Source organism: Onychomys torridus, chromosome 11 (assembly GCF_903995425.1).
Source record: "Onychomys torridus chromosome 11, mOncTor1.1, whole genome shotgun sequence".
Classification (NCBI taxonomy): Eukaryota; Metazoa; Chordata; class Mammalia; order Rodentia; family Cricetidae; genus Onychomys; species Onychomys torridus.
The window spans coordinates 90,349,833-90,373,494 of record NC_050453.1 but is presented as its reverse complement, the minus strand read 5'-3'; positions in this window follow the sequence as shown (position 1 = coordinate 90,373,494).

Sequence of the window (23,662 nt, the reverse complement as noted above, 5' to 3'; positions counted from 1 at the left end):
CTTGTGAGATTTTCACATCCATACTGGCTTGTCAACTGGAAATCTTATTGCTTACATTTTGTTCATTCAATAGCATTATTGAAATTCCATAGGTATAGCTTCAATGTTATGTATCAAAGACACTGTCTCACAGAGGAATTCCTAGTCCTCTTGTTCTTACAGACTTTCTGCCTCCTCTTCCAAAGTGTTTCCTGAGCTTTAGATATAATAACTGCATTGTAAATGTATAATTTGTGGTTGTGTAAAACAGTTGTTTTATGCATTTTGACCAGTTGTGGATTTCTATGATCATCTCAGTCTGTTGGAAAGAAGCTTCTTTTATGAGTAGTGACAACTACAGTTATGTCTAAGTATATGAGATTGCAATTAGAAATTATGTATGTTCAAGAAAGTAAGATCAGTATGTTTTCTAGAGTATGAGGTGGTTGGTTTATGGTTTTAGACATAAATTTCCTCTCATTGAGTTGTCCTTTAATTTGATGATATAGCTATTGGTTATTTACATACTATAAATGTCATATTGCAATCTTAAAAGTGTTAAACTTCTTAGCAGTTATAATCTCATGCTACTATAGGAGAAACTTTATCATTAACCTAGCTACAGACTCTGTGACCTAAAATGATGATCCGCTACCTATGATATGCTTGTTCAATAGTGGCACATATGTATGAGTATCCAACTACTTTCTGATTGTATTTAAGGTCTACTTCATGAGACAGAACCCATGCTTGGCACAGCTAGGGTGACCAAAAACCTGAGATTGTATAGGCCCTAGGCCTAGGGGCAAACTGTTGTGATAAAGGAACATAGAAACAAAGTGACTCCTTATGACATTCTACTGTACTCATAGATCAATGCCTTGCTCAACCCTCATCAGAGAAACTTTTCCTTGCAGTAGATGGAAACTAACAGAGCCCCACAACAGACAATGTACAGATAGTGATACTTTGGAGTACTTAATCCTAAATGAGATGACTTCATCAAACCCTTCCTTCGTGGCTCAGAGACCTATTCAGAAGAGGAGAAGAAATACTGTAAGAGTCACAGGCGATGGATGACACCAAGGAAACAGTTTTCTCTAGATGCAACATATCTGGTGCATGTAAGTACTCACAGAGACTGAGGCAGCACTCACAGGACCTGCACATTGTTCTAGCAGGACAGGATCCTGGAGGTAAGAGGAAGAAATGGACATAATCTCACACCTGTAGCCCAAAAACTATCTGCAGTTCTTACACCTGTAGCCCAGAAACTATCTGCAATTGGCATCCACTTACAGAGGAGAAATTAGTTTTCTCCAATGATATCTCCAGGGATACATTAACCACTTCAGGATAGGTTCCCTAGCCAGGCGTAGATGTTCAACACAAAACAAACTCAATAGTAGCAAGCTTTCTTTTAGGTGAACAGTTCCCAAATCATGACACAGAGACTTATTAACAGTTAGGAATGCTTGGCATTATCTTAACTCTTAGTTTAATATGTTTTCTTTGTCTATGTTTTGCCTCAGAGCTTTTCACATTTCTTCCTTTCTTTTTGTATGTTCTACTTTCCTGCTTCTCATGTCTGTCTGGCGGCTGCCTGGCTTCTGGCCCTGGGCATGTCCCTCTCTTTCTCCCTTGTTCTCTTCTCCCATTATCTCCTAGCCTAGATTTCTCCTCCTGCCTCCTACGTATTCTTTCTGCCCACCAGCCCTGCCTAACTCTTAGCCAATCAGCTCTTCACTAGGCCAATCAGATGCCTTAGAAGGGCTAGGTGAAACAAATGTAACACATCTTTACATAATTAAACAAATGCAGTAGGAACAAAAGTCATCAATAAACAAATACAAATATAACAACCTTTACATAGTTAAAGTAATATTGTTCAGCATAAACAAATGTAACACATCTTTGTTAGTTAAAATAATATTTTACAATGTTCATTGGTATTTGGGTAGACATATTGTGTCATATTGTTTTGTATGTAATCCTAATGGTGTTTCTTTGATGCCCATCATTTTCTCTGAAGCAGATTGGTAACACCAGGATGATATGTCTCATTGCCATTAAAAGGTGGGGCTTATGTTATTAAAACAGTTTAAATGCCATATTCTGCAGATCTCTTAAGTGTTTGAAGACAACCTGTATCTAAAATATATCTATACAAACTTGAAAACAGACTTAATATGACTGTAACTTCAATTGTAATAGGCATTTCTTTATTCTCTTAAATAGTTTTTAATAATAACTTTCAAGGACTGGAAATTTGCATTACATTGTTGAATGAGTTTTATAGGTACAATACCTTGAAGAAGATTAGAAATATATTTACAGTGCACTCTAAAAAATAATCTTAATTTTGTATCAATATACAAAATTTGTATACAATATACAAAAGTCCAATCCAATGTAAAATATTTAAAACTAGTAGTTGCTTTTTAAATGTAGATTTAATAATCTATCTTTTATCTTATCATATATATCCCCCTTTTTTTCTTTTTAGAGTAGATTCATTAATCTGTCCTTTTATCATGTCCATTTTCAGAGTAGATTCAATAATCTACCATTTTATCCTTTCATATCTGTATCCTCCTTTTTTCTTTTCAAAAGAAGAACCTTGAATTTGGTCTCTTTTATGTAGCTTTTTTTCCTGACCATTACCAATAATAGCTTTTAACCAATTACCATCAACAATGATAAAAATTCATAATCAATTGAAAGACTAAAAACCATCTACCCCATATCTTGGGAATATTGGTGTCATGTTCTTAAATTTACTTCCTGATGTCTGGGAGCAATGGTATCTTTGGGGGATCCTGAAAAGAAAATTTTGAGTTAATTATCCAGTCCTGGGAGAGGCAGCTGTATCATTTGTTATCCAGTCTCTGTGTAATGCGAAAGTGCAGGGCTGGTCTCAAGTCCTGGCTGGAGTACGCTATGAGGCTGGATCATCTCAGCTAGCTGCCTCCAAATTATCCTTAGCAATTTATAGTTCAAAGCCAATCTTTGGGTTATGTTTTTCAGGTTAGTAGCATTATCATAGTCCATGTGGATCATGGTTGTAGGGCTCCATCATCCTTTTGGAGACTTCAAAGATAACTGTTAAAAGAAGTCTATCCTTCACTGTAGAAACCTTAAACATTTTAAATGTCAAATGCAGCAGGTCTCAAAGGATCAATATTTGTTATGTACATCCAGAGTATGAAACTTAATTCCTACTTACCTGATAGAGACTCAAACCCAAAATCATGTCCAGGAAGCTAGATGGAGCTTTTTTCTTGAATTAATACTCTGTATGCCCATTAATATCATAACAAATATATATATCATAAGTTTAGGGGTATTTATACTTTAAGAAAAGCTCTAAAGAGTTAAGATAAAACCAAAGAATTATAAAATTAGTGGCAACAAAATAGTCTCTATTTTTTTGTTTTTTTTTCTGTTCCATATCAGGTGGATCTTCTGACATGAGAAAGAGATTTTGAATTTTACTTTAACATGCATGCTTGTGTTTAGAGGAGAGAGTTACACTCCAACTCCAAATCCATCTTTAATTCTTAATGACCTGGGACTTTTAAAAAAAGCTTTTATGTTATATGTCTGTAGAGAGAAACAGAAAAAAAATTGGGAACTCTAATAAAAATTTATCCTTTCAGAAATGTGATGTACCAATAGGCCAATTTACTCTTTTTCTGGGTACATTTTTTTTCTGGATGATTTGTTCGTTTTCAACAGGTGTCTTATTTGTCCAGTGGTCTTCAGATTACTTAGCTGGATGCCTTTATTCTCCTGAAAAACAAAAACAAAACCCTGCCCCAACCCTAACTTTGGGGAGGTTTCCTTTTGGCAAGATATATTTGATCAAATGAGAAGCATTTGTTAGTCTTAAGGTTAACTTACCAATAGATGAACTATCAATCACCTCTTCTAATTAAGAAGTCTCTCTTCCTCAAATCTAATCTTTATCCATTCTGATTTATGTTTTTTCTTGAAATTTTTGTTTTATTTTCTACAGCTATTCTATCATCCAGAGCAGTGTGGTTTCTTAGTGTAGGCATTAAGTTCTTTCATTGCTCTGGGAAGGAGTTTCCTCCACAATGACAGGAAATGACTGAACCAAATTTGACATGGGGGCCTGCAAGAAGCCCTTCGAGGTATTTCCTGATGACAAAGGGTTATCTTGACTATCCCTTGTTTATTTACATTCATTAGTCCAATACCTGCCTTTGCCATACCCTCTGCATAATCCAGAAGGGGGAGGGGACATTCTGTTTGAGTTATGCTTAGAAAAAAATCATTGTTTCTAAAAACACCCTGTCTATAATCCCTTTTTAGGTGACCTTGTTTATTACAAATGAAACACTTGACATTTTCATTTTTCTTCAAACTTCTGGAAATCACCTCTCCTATCCAAACATCATCATGGTTATGAGATTCAATATTGACAATATTTCAGATACATTCCTGTAAGGGTGCTGATCTTGCCTTTAAAGGCTTAATTACCCTAATGAATTGTGCATCAGCATTTTCAAAAACCAGAGATTCAATTATTATTTGTCTAGCTTCTAAATTTGGTGTCAGTCTATTTACTGCTGAAGTCAATCTTTGTAAGAAATCAGTGAAGGTTTTATTTGGGCCTTGTACAACTTTAGTAAATGACTCAATTTTCTTTCTTACTTCTTTAATTCTGTCCCAAGCATTCAAGGCTGCTGCATGACAGGAATCTAGGCTGTGGTCATAATATAAAGATTGCCTTTCTATATTAGCATAATCTCCCTCTTCAAGAAGTTGGTCTTGGGAGATTTCTATACCTCTAGCCCTACTTCATTGTTCAATAGTCTTAGCCTCATCTTTCCACCAGGTTCTCCACTGTAATTGAGAACCAGGCTCCAAGACTGTTATAACCAAGTCTCTTTCCAGTCTTGAGGGATAATTCCATTACAAATTGACCATGAATTTAACATCTGCTTCACAAAAGGTGAATGCATGCCATATGAGACTAACACTTCTTTGAATATCCTCAAATCTAATATTTGCATAGGAGTCTATTCAGCTCTTATATAGCATTGAGGATATCTATCTTTTGGCAGTTCCTGTAAGGTGACTAGATAAATTAATGTTGGCTGTTTGGAAACCTTGGCTATTCCTCTGTAACTGTATAATGTAATGCTGAAATTCTGAAATTGATTCTCCTTAAATTCTTCTCTCTGGGTCTGAATATCTCTATGATCTGTTTTAATAAGTTTTTCTAAAACTTTTGTCTTGGCACTCATATTAACCAACTTTTTAAGTGATAAAACAAAAATGATCAGATAATGTTTATAACTGACATTACATAAATGTTATCTATATGAATTATCCTCTCATCTAATTTTTCCATTTTCAAATTGTTTATCATGTAGTCATACAGAGACCTAACTTTCTCCAGTGTAATAGTGTTTTCCATTTTTTAACATGGTAAAAAATTCTTTTTCTTTCTTCTTTTTTTTTTTTTTTTGACTAATTTCACCCTTTGAAAATTCCAAATTGTCTCACCAAATCTGCCAACGAAGACAATTCAGATGTGAAGCTGACTGCTCCTGTGTAGAACTGGAGAAACCTAAGTGGTTTTCAAGGCAGCTACCTAGAGTGGCACAAGACTGAGGAGGGGATCCAGGGAGAGCCCACAACTCTCTGGGAGAGAAGAAGCCAAAGAGCCAGCCATCTGCAGGGGGACCACGTGAAAGTGGCTAACTCCTGTGGCGTTTGGACCCCAAAGGCTGTGGAGTTTGTTGCATACAGGCTTCAACAAAAACTCAGCTGGTGGGGTAGGCACTCTGGCCAGGCGGGTGGAGACTCCAGCCATGTGCAGCTCCTGCCTGTGCCTGTGGCTGCAAAGCCACGGGTGAGCAGCTTCTTCACAAATTCATTTCCCAGAAGTTTGATGCCAGATGTAGCACAAATCCTAATTGGTCTTAATAAATACCCAGAGCTAGAAACTGGGTAAATGCTGAAAGATGAGGGAAACAAAGGAACAAGCCACAGCCACCTTTCACCTCACCAACAACTCAGTGAAAGGACTGAGCTCCTTTCTCCCCCTGCCTTATACTCCTTTCTCCACCCAGGTATATTAATTCCTGTCTCAACCTCCCTAGTGCTGGGATTAAAGGCACATGTTCCTCTGGCTTTGCCCCCTGATCTTCAGGCAAGCTTTATTTGTTAGAGCATAAACAAAGTATCACTGCGAAAAAGGTTTTCCAAGCACATTTACCTAAGAAACACAATAATATAGCTATTTCAATGTCTACCAAAATTGACATCAAGCCAAAATTAATCAAAAGTGACAGTGAAGGTCACTTTATACTCATCAAAGCAAAAACACCACAAAATGAAGTGACACTCATTAATATCTGTGCCCTAAACACAAGGGTACCCACATTTGTAAATGAAATATTACTGATGCTTAAATCATATATTTCCCTTACTCATTGATAGTGGGAGACTTTAATAACTACACTATTAACAATGGACTTCTCATCTAGAAAAAGTTGATAAGAGAATTAGAAGAACTAACAGACATTTTAAACCAAGGAGAACTAACAGCTACTTACAGAATATTTCACCCAAACACAAAAGAATATATTTTCTTCTTTGCAATTCATAGAGTTTTGTTCAAAAATAACAACACAATTGGTCACAAAGAAAGTCTCTACAGATAAAAGAAAATTAAAATAAGCCCCTATGTCCCCCCAGACCGCCACTGGTAAACCTGTATTCCAATAACAACAGAAACAATAGAAAGCTCACAAACTCAAGGAAATACAACAACTTTCTACTAAATAAAACCTGTGCAAAGATAGAAATAGAGAAAGAAATTAGCCAGATGGTGGTGGCGTAAGCCTTTAATCCCCGCACTCAAGAGGCAGGGCCCTGTGGATCTCTATGAGTTCAAGGCCAGCCTGATCTACAGAGTGAGATCCAGGACAGGCACCAAAACTACATGAGGAAACCCTGTCTCAAAAAACAAAAAACAAAAAGTAAAAAAAACAAAAAACAAAAAAGAAAGAAATGAAAAATATTAAGGACTTTATAGAACTAAATTAATACGAATAAACAACATCTACACAATTATGTGACATAATGAAATCAGTGCTAAGAGGGAAGTTCACATCTCTAAGTGCTTACATACAAAAAAATGGAGTGATCTCATACTATTAACTTAAGAGCAAACCTGAGAGCTCTAGTTTTAAAGGAAGTAAGTACAGCCAATAGCAGTAGATGGCAGGAAATAATGGCTGATGGCTGAAACCAATAAAATAGAAACAAAGAGTGCGAACATGTACAACCACTATGATAATCAATATAATGGTTCCTCAGAAAACTGGGACTCAATCTACCTCAAGACCCTGCTCAAGAGTGGCTCCAGTGCTAAAGGACTCAACACCCTCTTCTGGCATCTACAGGCATCAGACACATATGAGGTACACAGGCATGCATGCAGGTAAAACACTCATACATATAATATTGAAACAAAAAAAAAAGGAAAAGAAAAACCAACTCACCCTGACTTTTAGACAGTTCATGGTGGCACGCACCTTTAATATCAACACTTAGGAGTCAGAAGCAGGTTGATTTCTGAGTTCAAAGCCAGCCTGGTCTACTACACTGGTTTGAGGACAGCCAGGGCTACAAAGAGCAACCCTTTAAAAAAAGAACAAAGAAAAAATAAGAGAAGGTAAAAAAAGAAAAAGAAAATAAATGACAGTCCAGAATGACATTTTTATGTTCAACTGATTTTTGACTAGGGTACAATGTAGACTCTTCATTAAATGATATCTAAACTGGATCTCCATATGTAAAAGGCTAAAACCAGCAATGCCATTTGCAAAAATATACCAAGATGGGCCAAAGGGATGAGGTAAAGCTATATGCACTAAAAACTTCACATCTGTGGGTACTGACCTTAGGAGAAAAACCTTTGTGACTTGAGATTAGGCAATTTTCTCTTTTGTAAGATACCAAAATTATGAAAATTAAAGGAAAAGTTTAAAATAATATGACTAGGAAGTATATCAAGTTTCAAATTCTTTGTGCTTCTGGATAATCAGAAAAGTAAAAAGACAGTACATAGGATGGGAGAGGAGTATCTGAAGATCTTCTAACTCATAAAGTATCTGTTTCTAGAATACATGAACAATTTTTAGTATTCCAATTTAACTGAAAATCTGAAATCATTTGAACATACATTTATCAATTGAGATCTTCAGGTGGTCCAGCAAGCCTATGCAGGGATACTCAACACCAGTAGCCACTGGCCAGATCTTTTGTTTCTCCTGCAGATTGAGCTTGTATTCATCTTCCTGATGGCTCTCTGTTCACAGTAGCCTGGGAAGTGGGCTATGTTCTTTACTATGAAATCTAAGTAATATACCTCCTCTGTCATTTCATGTGATTTATTTATTTATTATTCATTTATCACTTATTAGGTATACTTTAGTTAAATAGAGTCAGTGATGTGTGGATAAATTTTTCATTCATGTATTCATTTTCTTTTTTATTATAATTTATAATTTATATTTTTATAAATGTAATAATGGAATATGAAATAATGAAAATATTTACCTACTAGATCCTTAGTTACATAATTCCCACAACAGGCCCTTCTCAAGGTTCTATGTCTTTACAAAGGTTTCTGATAACCCATCAAGTCTAATTGGTGCTGCCCATATGAGCATGGATGTTGAACATCCTCTGGAGCATCCAAAATCTCTCAGTAGAAACATCCTCAACAAGAGAGGTTTTTCTATCCCAGCCTGCCAACATCTCTTCAGTATGGGGTGTGTGGCCTGGAGATCATCTCCCTTTATCCATGTAGGAATCCTGATGGGCTTCATATTGTGAAGATCTTGTGTAGATAACCATGGCTGCTATGAATTCATGAGTGTAGCTGTGTCATGTACAGAAGAGAGCATTTCATAGTACTTCTGCACATCCTCCACTTCTTATATTTGCTTTGTGTCTTCTTTCCACAAGTTCCCCGAGCCTTAGTAATGTAGGCAGGTGTTCTAAAGTGTTGAGTCCTCAGTGTTTTATTCCCAACATTCTAACAAATATCTCACTTTGTATTATCTGTTGCAAATTTTAAGAAGACATTTCTCAGACCAATAATGAGAGCAGCATGGGGCTATGAGTATAATAATAAATATTGAAAAAGCATTTTGACAGCATGTCCATTGAACAAATTAACAATATCAGCTCATGCCCTTAATGATGGGAAAATGAAAAGGATTTTGATCAGTATTGCAGTACTAAGCATGGAATTGCCTCTTATGAAGCAAGTCTTAAGTTCAATCAGAAAGTGGTAAGCTTCTCTATAATCATTATGCTACTAATGCACCAGTGGGTACATCTTTCCTAGAAAGTCAGTGTTTGTCTTAGCTGGGTTCCTATTGTGACCCAAAAAAAAAAAAAAAAAAAAAAAAAGATGAATAGCAATGTGGGAAGGAAAGGGATTATTTCAGCTCGGATTTTACAGACCATCATAAAAGGAAACTAAAGCAGGAACTTGCAGGCAGGAACTTAAGCAGAGATTATGGAGAAAATGCTTACTGACTTGGTCCTCCTGGCTTTCCCAGTTTGCTTCCTTATTTTTTATTTTTTATTCATTTTTTGGTTTTTCAAGACAGGGTTTCCCTGTGTAGCTTTGTGCCTTTCCTGGAACTCACTTGGTAGCCCAGGCTGGCCTCAAACTCACAGATATCTGCCTGGTTCTGCCTCCCAACTGCTGGGATTAAAGGTGTTTGCCACCACCATAAGACAATCTTCCCAGCGATGACATCATCCACAGTGAGCCAAGCCCTTTCATACCAATCATCAACCAAGAAAAATGCCCCATAGACTTGCCTGAAGCTTAATATATTAGAGACATTTTCTCAGTTTTGAGGTTTCCTCATCAGATGTGTCAAATTAACACAACAAAATGAATGAAAAAAAAAAAATCCCTAACTAACACAGCATTGTAGCAGGCAGGATCCAACACTGTAAATAACTAATCACTCAATAGGATTTCTACATTTGTGCCCATGGAAACAAAGATGTGAAAACAAAGAAGCACTACCTCTTGCACTCTGTTAACTCCCTTAAATGTCTGATGGGATGGTGATGCTAACATAAAATATCACAAATACATTTCACCAGTATTGTCTTCTATATATCAACTTTTAGAATACCAACCGCCAGCAATTCAGGTGCCCCTGATTTCATGATCTTCATAAGCTGTTATTTCTTTAGATAACTTGAATTTCTCCATTGTTCGTTCTGAAGAAACTACAGCTATGTTCAACACATGGTTCTTACCAAAGAGATAAGTGTAGTTAAATATACTTTCCAACAATTGAACAAAAAATTCTTGCTTATCTGCCCCTTGGATGCAACTGTGAACAAATTTTCCTAAAAAGAAACTGTGTCAGGCTGTGCACAAAACACTCCTGAAAGGAGCTCCTGTGTCTACAGAGAGTGAGGGACCAACCAAAACTGCAGTACTTTGGAAAGATTTGAATTTTGAAAGTTTAGAAGGTAATTATTTTAACAAGATCTACTTTTAGCTTTCTGGAATAGCCTTTTTCTTGACCCACTCTGGATCTTAACTGACACTTTATGATAATAAGTAAACTTCTTAAAAGTTACTTAGAACTAGCATTTCATGGTCATAAATGAAAATCTATCAGAAGCTATTAACCTAGCACAACACTAGCTTTTCCAAATCTAAGAGCTAAATGTCATGAGATAGCATCTTGGGCCTATAGCATAGCTCTCCCCACCCCATCTCAATGTATCTGCTGCTCCCATGTACCCAACCAATGTATTTTAAATTAAAAAGTGTTTCATGACTTTCTTTGTTCTGTAAAACTATTAATTGTTCATGAAACTGCTTCCACATTGGAACATGGCTTTGGGATAACCTAAATCGCTGCTCCTGGGCCATGGTTACCCATAATGACTCCAGAAATACTCTTTTTAAGATGAGAACTGTGGATTTGACACAGATAGCTATAGTACCCAACAAATGGCCTCAGGGACAATCCACTTTCTCACTGAAGGAATCAACTACATTTGCATTGGGTACCAGCTCAGGGCTCACTTTTGAACACCATCCAGCTTTGCCTCCAGAAGTGGAAATTACTTGTTTCTTCCTTGGGCTAAGACTATCCTTTGTTTTGTCAACAGTCCATTTTCTTTATTCTGGGCCAGTTAAGAAGTATGCTACATTGATAGATACCCATTTTGTCTGCTTCCAAAGTGTTTGGTTTAAGGTACCTGGTTTGTTGTATACTTTGAAAGTGTTTTGGTCTAGACATATAGTTTTGTTTGCTTGCTTTGGGGTCTTTAAAGGCAGTTTAGATTCTGGCTCTTTCACTTGCTTTTGGTATTTTCTTTGCTCTTTGAACCTTGAAGGTATTTTGGTTTTGGTTTGGTTTGTGCTGCTTTTCATTGTCTTTTGAATGTTTTGATTAATTACCATTTGCCCTTTGTCTCCTTACATTCCTACTCAAAAGCTCAATTCTGTGTTTCCCCTGTGATCTTGCAAAGCCTTTAGCTTAGAAATTTTATGACATTCAGTAATAAAGATGTGAAGACAAGGAGTCACTTGTTCCCACTCACTCACTCAAAATGTGAAAGTATCACATGGAATACCCAATGACCTGCAATGACTTCATAGGGAAACCCAAAAAACATGCCTGGTTCCTTGATCAGAAGAAATTATATTGGCTCACCCAAAAAGACACATATGAGAGGTTGGTCACACAGTATTGTGAGCTTCCTTACATTCTGTAAATATGCAAATTAACCCAAGAGTCAGTGGGAGAAGACAATCTCAGGGTTAAATCTGAGAAAGTCAATTCCCAAGACAGCACATAAAACCACTGACCCAAAACACATAATCTCTACTACGTATAGATATAGAGGCAGACAACTTTTTCAGAATAAATACATATTTATTTCAAACACACACACACACACACACACACACACACACACACACAGGAGAAAATGTTAGAGTTAAACTTCAATGTGTACTCTAGTTGGCTTTAAATGTGATAATTATTAACTTCCAAGCTTGGAAAAAACAGAGAGATTGATACATAAACATCTCCAAACTTGTGTATCTTGCTCACTTAACAAAGTCCTAGACAATATATTTTTAATAAAAAAAAAAGAAGCTGCTTTTAATTAAAATGTAAAGTATCTGCTAACAACAACAAAACTAACAAAATTGGTAATGGATCAAAAAAAAAAATCAGTAGCCCTCCTATATACAATAGACAAACAGGCTGAGAAGGAAATCAGAGATACATCACCCTTTATAATAGCCACAAATTATAAAAAAATACCTTGGGGTTACCCTAACTAAGCATGTGAAGGACCTATATGACAAGAACTTTAAGTCCCTGAAAAAAGAAATTGAAGAAATGTCAGAAAATGGAAAGATCTCCCATGCTCATGGATAGGCAGGATTAACATAGTAAAAATGGCAATCTTACCAAAAGCAATCTACAGATTTAACACAATCCCCATCAAATTACCAACACAATTCTTCACATACCTAGAAAGAATAATACTCAACTTCCTATGGAAAAACAAAAACAAACAAACAAACAAAAAAAAACCCAGGATAGCCAAAAGAATACCGTACAATAAAACAACAACTGGAGGCATTACAATCTCCGACCTCAAGCTCTACTATAGAGCTACTGTAATAAAAATAGCTTGGTACTGTCTTAAAAACTGACATGTGGACCAATGGAATCGAATTGAAGACCCTGACATTAACCTGCACACCTATGCACGAACATACAATTTTTGACAAAGAAGCCAAAAATGTGCAATGGATAAAAGAAAGCATCTTCAACAAATGGTGCTGGCATAACTGGATGTCAATGTGTACAAGGCTGCAAATAGATCCATATCTGTCACCATGCACAAAACTTAAGTCCAAGTGGATCAAAGACCTCAATATAAATCCAGTTATTCTGAACCTGATAGAAAAGAAAGTAGGAAGTAGTCTTGAATGCATTGGCTCCAGAGATCACTTTCTAAATATAACACCAGTAGCACAGACACTGAGAGAAACAATCAATCAATGGGACCTGTTGAAACTGAGAAGCTTTTGTAGAGCAAAGGACATGGTCAACAAGACAAAGCAATAGCCTACAAAGTGGTAAAAGGTCTTCACCTACCCCACATCTAACAGAGGGCTGATACCCAGAATATATAAAGAACTCAGGAAATTAAACATCAAAATGCCTAACAGTTCAATTAAGAAATGGGCTATAGAACTAAACAGAGAATTCTCCACAGAGGAAGTTCACATGGTTGAAAGACATTTAAGGAATTGCTCAACATCCCTAATTATCAGGGAAATGCAAATCAAAATGACTCTGAGATACCACCTTTCACCTGTCAGAATGGCTAAGATCAAAAACACAGATGACAGCTTATGCTGGAGAGGATGTGGAGCAAGGGGAACTCTCCTCCACTGCTGGTGGGAATGCAAGCTTGTACAGCCACTTTGGAAATCAATATGGTGCTTCCTTAGAAATTTGGGAATCCATCTCCCCCAAGACCCAGCTATAGCACTCTTGGGCATATACTCAAGGAATGCTCAATCATACCACAAGGGCATTTGCTCAGCTATGTTCATATCAGCATTGTTTGTAATAGCCAGAACTTGGAAACAACCTAGATACCCTTCAACTGAAGAATGGATAAAGAAAATATGGTACATATACACAATGGAGTACTACTCAGCAGAGAAAAGCTTTTGTTTCTTTTAATTGGCTTCTTGAGGAAGCTTCCACCTCAGCTTCAGAAAGAGAGAGAGAGAGAGAGAGAGAGAGAGAGAGAGAGAGAGAGAGAATGAAAACTTTAAGTCTATATGGCAAACTTCACCTTTTGCTGGTTTGCTCCTAAGACTTTCTCACATCTTGAAGAAACGAACATCCTGCCTTTTTGTTCTAAAGTGGATGCATCGATTTTCTCACAATTGTGTCCTGTGCCTGATAATTGTTTTGTGGCATCTTTGGTTGTTTTAGTGTTGTTTGTGTTCAAGATTAAACAAATGTCTTTGTAATTTAAACTTCAAGTCTTTGTAAATTGATTTTAATATGCACTAAAGTATTTTTGGTACATCCAGTTAAAATACACATGAAAATTCAAATTTAAATATTATGGTCACATTAAGGCCTGATAAATAATGTACTATTTTATAACTGATTACTGTAAGAATTTTAAGCCACTACAATATCTTTGGGGATAGTAAATGTTTCATAAACCGTTTTTGTTAGGTATATAGAATTTTCACAAGGGCGTCTATCTAAAATTATAAGTATCTACCTATATAAATTTTTAGTTTGTATATTTTTAACAGGTTACATAAAATTAATTATTTCCTCAAAATATGTTTAATACAACTGGGAAATGTAAGGCTTTTTATTAAGTTTAAACTTACATACATATATATTTATGAAGGATCTTTATGATGTTTCCTTTTCATAATGAGGATTATATTGATGCTCAATCCCAACAAAATGATGCTCAAAATAATTGTTTATTAAAACATTTCTTATATATGATTATGTGTTCAACTGTCTACATATGGTTATATCTTATAATGTAATAATTGCCAAACTGGCTTGTAAGTGCTTTATTTATTTGTTTGTTTATTTGTTTATTTATTCATTTATAAAATATATACTTGCCTCATCCCAACAGCAGCCTCTATTTCCTCAACTCCCCCCACTTTCCACCTTTTCTCCTCCATATCCACTGCTCCTCCATTTCCCTTCAGAAAAAGCAGGTTTCCCAGTGATAACAGCTGAACATGGCATAACAAGTTGGAATAAAACTAGGAATAAACCCTCATAAAGGGCTGGATGAGTCATCCCAGTGGGATGTAGAAGATTCCAATAGCAGGCAAAATAATCAGATACTCCCTCTATAACTGTTAGGGGTCCCACAAGCTAAACAACATCATGTATGCAAGGACCTAACACAGAATCGTGCAGGCTCATTGACTGCCTCTTTAGCCTTTGTGAGCCCCTATGACCCCTAATTACTTGATATCCCTGCCTCTTTAGCCTTTGTGAGCCCCTATGACCCCTAATTACTTGATATCCCTGACCCCTCTTTCTCCTACGTTTCTTCTTCCTCCTCTTCCATAGCATTCAGGTTTTTCTTTTTGTCTTTTAGGAGAATGAAGGTTAAGGAATCTGAAGAACACTGGACAAATGAGACAACTAAAGAAAAAGGACAAATCATCTGTCCCAGGAAAAAGAGTAAAATGGCCTATTGGTATATCATCTACAAAATTTCACAAATCTTCCTAAATGTGTGTTTCTGCTCTTCTCTAAAAAATTAATACTATTGGTATTCTTGTAGTCCCAGTTCAATTAAAGCTTAAAGCTGACTTTGGAGTTGGAGAATGGCTCTCTCCTCCTTTAAACTCAAGCATGTTGTTCAAAGGAAAATGAAAACTCCCTGTATCATACCAGAAGAAAGAGCCATCTTCTGACATGAGACAGGACAAAAACCAAATTAATTAAGGGACTATTCTATTACTCATCTCAATTCTTTGGTTCTATTCTGATTCTTTAAACTTTTCTTAAAGTATGAATTTTATACCAAAATTTACAATGTTAAGATAATAATAATCATAAAGAGTACTAATTAATTCTAGAGAAAAGGCTTCGATTAACTGCCTTTACATGTCTTTGTGTTCGAGTCTCTTTTCAGTTTTCTGCAGGAAATCACGGCCAGGCCCAACATCAACTGAACTCTCCAAGAAGAAGATGGGTACCCAAAAGGACAATTCAACATGGAAAATATTATCACTAAGCTGACAAACATCATCTATAGATCAGCTTTGGACTACAAAGTGCTTAGAGCAATTCTGAGATGGCTAGCTGAGATGATCCAGTTTCAAAGACTGCTTGAATAAGGACTTGAGATAAACCCTGAACTTTGGCATTATGGATAACAAAGAATATAGTTATCTTTCCTAGAATTTGTCAATTAACCCAAAATTTTTCTTTTCAGAATAAAGATAACTTCACCCATACCCAGCAAGAAGCAATTTTAAGAATATGATGCCCACATTCCCAAAGGGGTGGTGTGGGGTGGGTGGCTTTTTGGTCTTTTTATGGGTTTTGGGTCTGGGATAGTTTTCATTGTTTAGGAGGGTTGGTTACAAGTTGTTGTTAAGGATTAGGAAAAGGGCTAGGCAAAAGGTGCTTGTTAAAAAAAAAAAGAAAAAGAAAAAGACAACTACTAGTTTTAAATACTTTACATTGGATTGGATTGTTTTATATTTTATACAAATTATTATTATTATTGAGGTTAAGATTGTTAGAATATGCCATACACATATTTCTAATCTTGCTCGAGATATTATATTTATATCATTCATTTAACAATGTAATGCAATTTGCTAATCCTTGAATGTTAGTATTACCAACTATTAGGATATATAGAAATGAAAGTTAGTGGTTAGACATTACAATTGAACTTGTAGTCATATTAGGTGTGTTTTCAAGATCAAACAGATATATTTTAGATAGACAGGTCATCTTCAAACCCTTCAGAGATCTACAGAATATGGCATTTAAAATGTTTTAATAACTTAGAATTTTTTTCTTTTTTGTTATGACTATGAGACATGTTGGCTCGTGGCAGTACCAATCTACTTCAGAGAAAATTTGGGCATTGAAGAAACTGCATATGGGGTTAACTCTCATTGTGGCAAAAGTTAGCCACTGGACAACAAAGTATCCTCGAATCAACTGCTGACAAACAGGACAGACAGGACATGAAACCAAGGACTACCTATTCTTGCCAAAACAAGTGTGGTTGTGGCTTTAACAAAAGGCATCTTTTGAAGCCAGGACAATATGGTGCCATCCCTGAAGTGAGTGGCCTTTTCAATCTGGAAAAGGTACCGTGCCCTTTTCTTCTAAGGAAGCTGAACAGGCAGTGGGCCAATGGCTTCTGAGGTGCAGTGGAACAACATATGAAACAGTTATTCTTGAAGAATAACTAAGCTCACCCCTCTCAATAGTAGACTGGCATTTAATAGAGGGATGCAGAAAAGAACAGGATGCTGAGATGAAGCCACATATACATAGCCAAGAAAAATGGATAGCCAAATTGAAAAAAAAACATCAATAATTTCCAGAATTTAAAATCCTGAATCATGACATGACACTAATGGAATTCAGGTGTTTCTGGTACAAGAACTGATCTCACCAAATGTGAGGTCAAACGGTTGACCTTGTATACATCTTAGTTCACAAATGAGTCTATCAGATACACTAAGACTATAGGCTGAAGATGATTCCCCAACATTATGGAGAAACCTCAGGTGACTGTCCAGGCAGCTGGCTGTTTCTGTCAACTCACATTTTTTTTTTTTTTGGAAGCTGCTTGCATGCACTTCCTGTTTTTATTTTTTATTAGGTAGTATTATTTCCTTCTTGGGTCTCTGAGGTAGTTGAAGATCAGTTAGTTATAGTTATAATTATCTTTATTAAGGATTTCAGAAAAACTCACTAAGAGCTGTAAGTGTATAAATTTGAAAGACGTTATAAGACAGTTCCATTAGCAATATAAGTTAGGATAGAAAGTGAATCAGGTACATTTTGGACTTACCAAAATAGGATAGATAATGGAATTATTTTCTCTGAATTTGTCAAATGCAAATGGACTAGACATTGTTTAGGTATTTATTGTTTGTATATATGGTATATATAGTTATTGTACTTTTGTATATAGTTTTTCTTATATTAGTTGTAACTTTTTTCCTTTTTTAAGGGGAAATATAGTGATATTTTATTTGTATTGAAATGTGATTTTATTTGTATGTTAATAAAGTTGCCTTGAGGTCAGAGCAAGCCAGAGCAGAAGCTGGGTGGTAGTGGTGCATGCCTTTAATCCCAGCACTTGGGAGGCAGAGCTAGGTAGATCTCTGTGTGTTCAAGGACACAGCCAGCATGGCAGACACACACCTTTAATCTCAATACCAACTATAGAAGACCTGGAGGTCTGTACAGACAGGCAGTGATGGGGAGGTCATGTGGCTGGGTTTACAACCAATGAAAAAACAGAACAGAAAGTCTATAAAAAGATAGGACACACAGAAGTAGGTCTCTTGCGGAGAGGAAGGACAGCAGAAGTAGTGAAGGGTAAGGTTTTCTGCTCTTGCTCTGACCTCGTGGTTTTTAACTCTGCAATTGGTTCTGTGTTTCTTATTTAACAAGATGGTTACATCTACACATCAAGGGGAGGGACCTGATGGAGATCTTCTATATAGGCTACTTCTTTGCCTAATGTCTGGGCATAAGTCTCTGTGTCTGCTCTTATCAGTTGCCAAGAAAGCCTTTCTGATTATGCCTGGGCTATGCAATGATTTATGAGTATATAGGGATATCAAGGATATCATTAGGAATCATTTTATTGATTTTTTTTTCTATTACAGGTCTCTGGGCTGTCCAGCCTCCAATTCCTGGTCATCCAGACAGTGTGGGGCATGGGCTCCCACTTTTAGTATGTGCCTTAAATTAGACCCATCATTGGTTGACCACTACCACAAATTCTGCACCTTCATTGTCCCAGTATATCTTACAGGTAGGATAGATCATAGATCAAAGGTTTTGTGTCTGGTTTGGTGTCCCAGTTCCATGAAATTCTTGCCTGATTTAAGAAAAAGGCTGGTTTAGGCTCTTATTTCTCTCTTAGTAAGAGTTGTTGCTAGGGTCATCCTGAAAGAATTCTGAGATTTTCTACTGGTCTAAGTTTCTACATAAACCCCTCCTCAGTCCTTTCTCCCAGTATCTCTCCTGCCATCTGTCTCTGCCCCCTACCACCACCACTTGATTCCTGCTGTGCACATTCCCAGCTGCTCCCAGCCCACCAACAATATCTGTTCTATTTCCCCTTTCCAAGATGTGCATTAGAGCCCACTTTGTTACTTAGCCTTTCTGGGTCTATGGATTGTAGCATTATTATCATTAACTTAACACTGTATTTATCTTCCTGGGTCTGGGTTACTTCACTCAGGATGATTTTTTCTAGTTCCATACAGTGTCCTGCAAATTTCCTGATGTCATTTTTGTTTTCTTGATATGTAGTTTCTTGAGTTCTTTATAAATTTTGGATCTTAGTCCTCTATCAAAGGTAGTGTTGGTGAAAATGTTTCCCATTTTATAGGCTATTGTTTTGTCCATCTGATGGTGTCCTTTGCCCTTAGTTTCATGTGGTTCCACATATTAACTGTCTGTGATATCTGTTCTCTTTATGAAATTGTCTCCTGTACTAATGAATTCAAGGCTATCCTCCATTCTTCTTCTATCAGAGTAAGTGTATCTGGTTTTATGTGAGGTGTTCGATCCACTTGGACTTGGGTTTTGTTCACAGTGATATATAAGGATTGATTAGCATTGTTCTATGTGCTGACAACAAGTTAGACCAGCATCATTTAGTGAAGATTATTTCTTTATTCCAGTGTGTATTTCTGGCTCCTTTATCCAAAAAAATCAGGTGTCCATATGTATGTAGATTTATGTCAGTATCTTTAATTTGATTCCATTGAACAACATGTCTGTTTTTATAACAATACCATGTGTTTTTATTATTACATCTTTGTAGTGAAGCTTGAAACCAAGGATGATGTTATGTCCAGAAGTATTTTTATTTTATAGGATCGTTTAAGCTATTCTGAAATTTTTGTTTTTCCATATGAAGTTGAATATTCTCCTTTCAAAGTCTGTAAATAATTGTGTTGAAATTTTGATGGATACTTACGTTGAATCTGAAAATTGTTTCTGTAGGAAGGCCATTTTTGCTTTGTTAATCCTATAGATCTATGAGTGTGGGAGATATTTGCATATTCTGATATCTTCTTCAATTTTTTTCTGTAAAGATTTGAAGTTTATAACATAAAATCTTCCCCTTACTTTGTTAGAGTTACCCCAAGATATTTTATATTATTCATAGCTACTGTGAAGGGTGTTGCTTCCCTGATTTCTTTATCAGACTTTTTTTGGAAGGATACTGGTTTTTGTTTGTTTGTTTGTTTGTTTTTGGGTGTGTGTGTGTGTGTGTGTGTGTGTGTGTGTGTGTGTGTTCCTTCTTTTTCTCTTGCTACTGTGAGACTACCTGTTTCCTGTGCTTCCATGGGTGTAGTTAACTGCTTGGGTTGGAGTTTTCCTTCTAGTACCTTCAGTAGGGCAAGATTTTTGGATAGTTTTTAATTTGACTTTATCAAGAAACATCTTGTTTTCTCCTTCTATAGTGTTTGAAAGTTTTATTGGTTATTGTGGTCTGGGCTGGCATCTGTGTGGTCTCTTAGAGTCTGTAGCACAAATAACCAGTTCCTACTGGCTTTAGAGTCTCTATTGAGAAATCATAATTCTAATAGTTCTACCTTTATATGTTACATGTTTTTTTGCAGCTTTTAATATTCTTTCTTTGTTAGTATATCTAGTATTTTTATTAGCATGTGGCAAAGGAACTTTCTTTTCTGGTACAATCTATTTGGTGTTTTGTAAGCTTTTTGTACCTTTGTAGGCATCTCTTTGTTTAGGTTAGAAAAAAATTCTTCTATGATTTTTTTGCTGAGAATATTTTCTGGCCTTTGAGCTGGGATATTTCTTCTATTTCTATTATTCTTAGGTTTTGTCTTTATACAGTGTTCCAGATTTCCTGGATGTTTTGTTTCATGATTATTTTTTGGATATAACCTGTACTTTGACCAATGAATATTTTTCTTCTATCACATCTTCAACACCTGAGATTCTCTATTCCATCTTTTGTATTCTGTTGATGATACTTATTTCTGTATTTCCAGTTCACTTAAGTAAACCTTTTTATTTCCAGCATCCCCTCGTTTGTATTTTCTTTATTGTCTCTATTTCTATTTTCAGGACTTGGAGAGTGTATTCATTCCCTTCATCGGTTTTTGTTGTGGTTGTTTGGTTGGTTTGGTTTGGTTGTAGCTTTTTTTTTTTTTCTTTCTTGATTTTCATTAAGGGATTTATTCATTTCGTATTTAGGGAACTCAATCGTCTTCATAAATTTGGTTTTAAGGTCTTTATCTTGTGCTTCAGTTTGGTTGGAATAATCATGCTCGTTATAGTGGGATAGCTGGGTTCTGGGGTGACATAGCTCCTTGGCTATTTTTATCATGTTTTTCTCCTGACATCTAGGCATCTGGGTTTGGGGCAATTCCATGTCTAGTTGCTGATTTTTGAGTTTGTCTTTGATGGATGGATGTTTTGTTCCTTGGTTTCAGTTTCCTCTCTGGCCTTCTGGTAGGTATGGACTGTGGTTGAGCAGGGGGTCACCACTCAAGTTGGGGCTAGACTTGTAGCCATCATGAACTTTGGGGATCTCTACCCAAGTTGGAGACTGGGGATAGGGTCAGACACAGAGAAAGTGAAAGAGAGAGGGAGTTAGGTGAACTGGAAGCCTACCTGGACTTCTAGCAGTCATTGTAGTCTCTGGTGGAGTGGGGATTCCCTACAACAATGAAGAATTGATTTTTCTATGTATTCTTTTTACTAAACAAACATTTGAAAGCTGTGATTAAATATGATTTATTGGACAAAGCCTTTGCTTTTTAAATAATCATTGTCCTATTAAAATATATTAACTTAGCAAAATACTAGCTTTTACCAACTCAAAGGCTTAGGGTTTCATAGGATAGCATTCTGGTCCTATAGAATAGCTTTCTCCACCCCCATCTTGATAAATATGCTTCTCTGGTGTACCCACCAATATATTTTAAACATGCCTTCATTTATTATTTTTTTTTTGTTCTCTAAAACTATAAAAATTTCATAATATTGTTTCAACTTTGGAACATGTATTTTGAGATAATCTAAATCTGTGTTCTTGAGCCATGGTCACTCATGATGTCCCCTGAATAAACTCTCTTATTCCCTTTTATTGTGACAGCTGTGGTTTTTATGTTGCCACAACACTGTGAGCTATGACTTCTAACCATATTTAAACATACATTCCTAAGTGGGTCTTGCGTTATAGGAAGTTTTTTTCCCCAAAATAATAACATCACTGTACAAAATAGTTACTTGTTATATACACAGAAATTCTTGGCTCTATAAATATGAGCATTCTCTCTGAATTTTCTTTTTGTAGCTAAGACCAGTAACATAAACACTCAAATAACAATATTTATTTACTGATTTTACTGAATGCATCATTTTGAAATGTCATGTTGGCAGTTTGGCTTTCTCACTAGACAGTAGTACATCTTCTGAGTCAGGAAAAATGGTTTCATTCTATTTCAGGTCACTGATGGCATTGCAGTGACATCTAGTGTATAAATGAACAATGAGCAGAAAGATGCATAACTAATGCTTTAGTTTTAAATTTGTTTTCCATTTGTGTCACTTATTTGCTTATTGATCTGTTTCTTTGATAATCAAATACATACATTTAATGCATTCTAGTTATTCTCTACCACTACTCTTCTCTCTCTCCCACTTCTACTGACCTTCTCCACTCTTACCTGTACAGACTCACACTTTCAGTTTTGTTTTATGATTGGTTTAGTTTGACCAGGGCCATCCGTGTGACCATTGGATTGGAACTGTCCACTGAAACTTGATGGAGTCACTAGTGGGTACACAAGTGAAGACAATGAATCCTTTTCCCCTAAAACTATCAATAAGAAATAGCTTAGCAATGATTTGTAGGGTCACCTGAATATCTCCTCAGTTTGCACCTGGATATTAATGGACCCATTGTTTTGCAGGCCCAGTGGAGGCATTCACCATTGTTGAGTTTGTGATTGCAGTGGCTATGACTTACCCAGAAGATGGTGTTTCACAGCCTTCTCTTTGTCTTACCATGGTCTTGTTTTTCCTACCCCTTCACAGCCATGTTTCCTGAGCCTTAGAGGGTGTAACATAAATGACTAGTTTAGAACTGAACAGTAAATCATAACTTATTCTCAGCATCCACACAAGTTGACTGTAAATGGAGCTTTCTCTAATTCAGGCTGAGAAGAGGAAGTGTCTGTGAGTGAAAGTAGTTACATTAGGTGTCGATTTAATGCTATGTCAGTTTAGTTAAAGAATAGACTTGGACTTCCCTCAGGAGGGACTTCTGTCTCAGTCACTGTTCTATTGCTGTGAAGAGACACTTTGACCAAGGCAGCTCTGATAAAATAAAGCATTGAACTGGGGGCTGGCTTACAGTTTCAGAGGCTTAGTCCATTATCATAATAGCTGGGAGCATGAAGGTATGCAGACAGGCAGAGTGCTAGAGAGGTACGTAAGAGCTACCTCCTGTTCTGCAAGCAGAGGAAAGTCTTAAAGTTGGATCCCAATGATACACTTTCTCCAAATGACCACACCTTCCAATCCTTTCAAAGAGTTCTACTCTCAGGTAACTAAGCATTCAAATAAATGAACCCATAGAGGCCATTCTTATTCAAAACACTGCAACTTTTCTTGCCATGAGTTTTTTTTTTTTCTTTCAACTCCATTTGCAGTACAGTTGGGATTCCTTTTACTAGTTCTTTCATTTCAGGCTATGCTTCTTCTTTATTATGCTAATTTGGTTCTCCTACTGCCAGGGAATCTTTCAAAAATACCAATGCATGGATTTATATATGACAAATTAA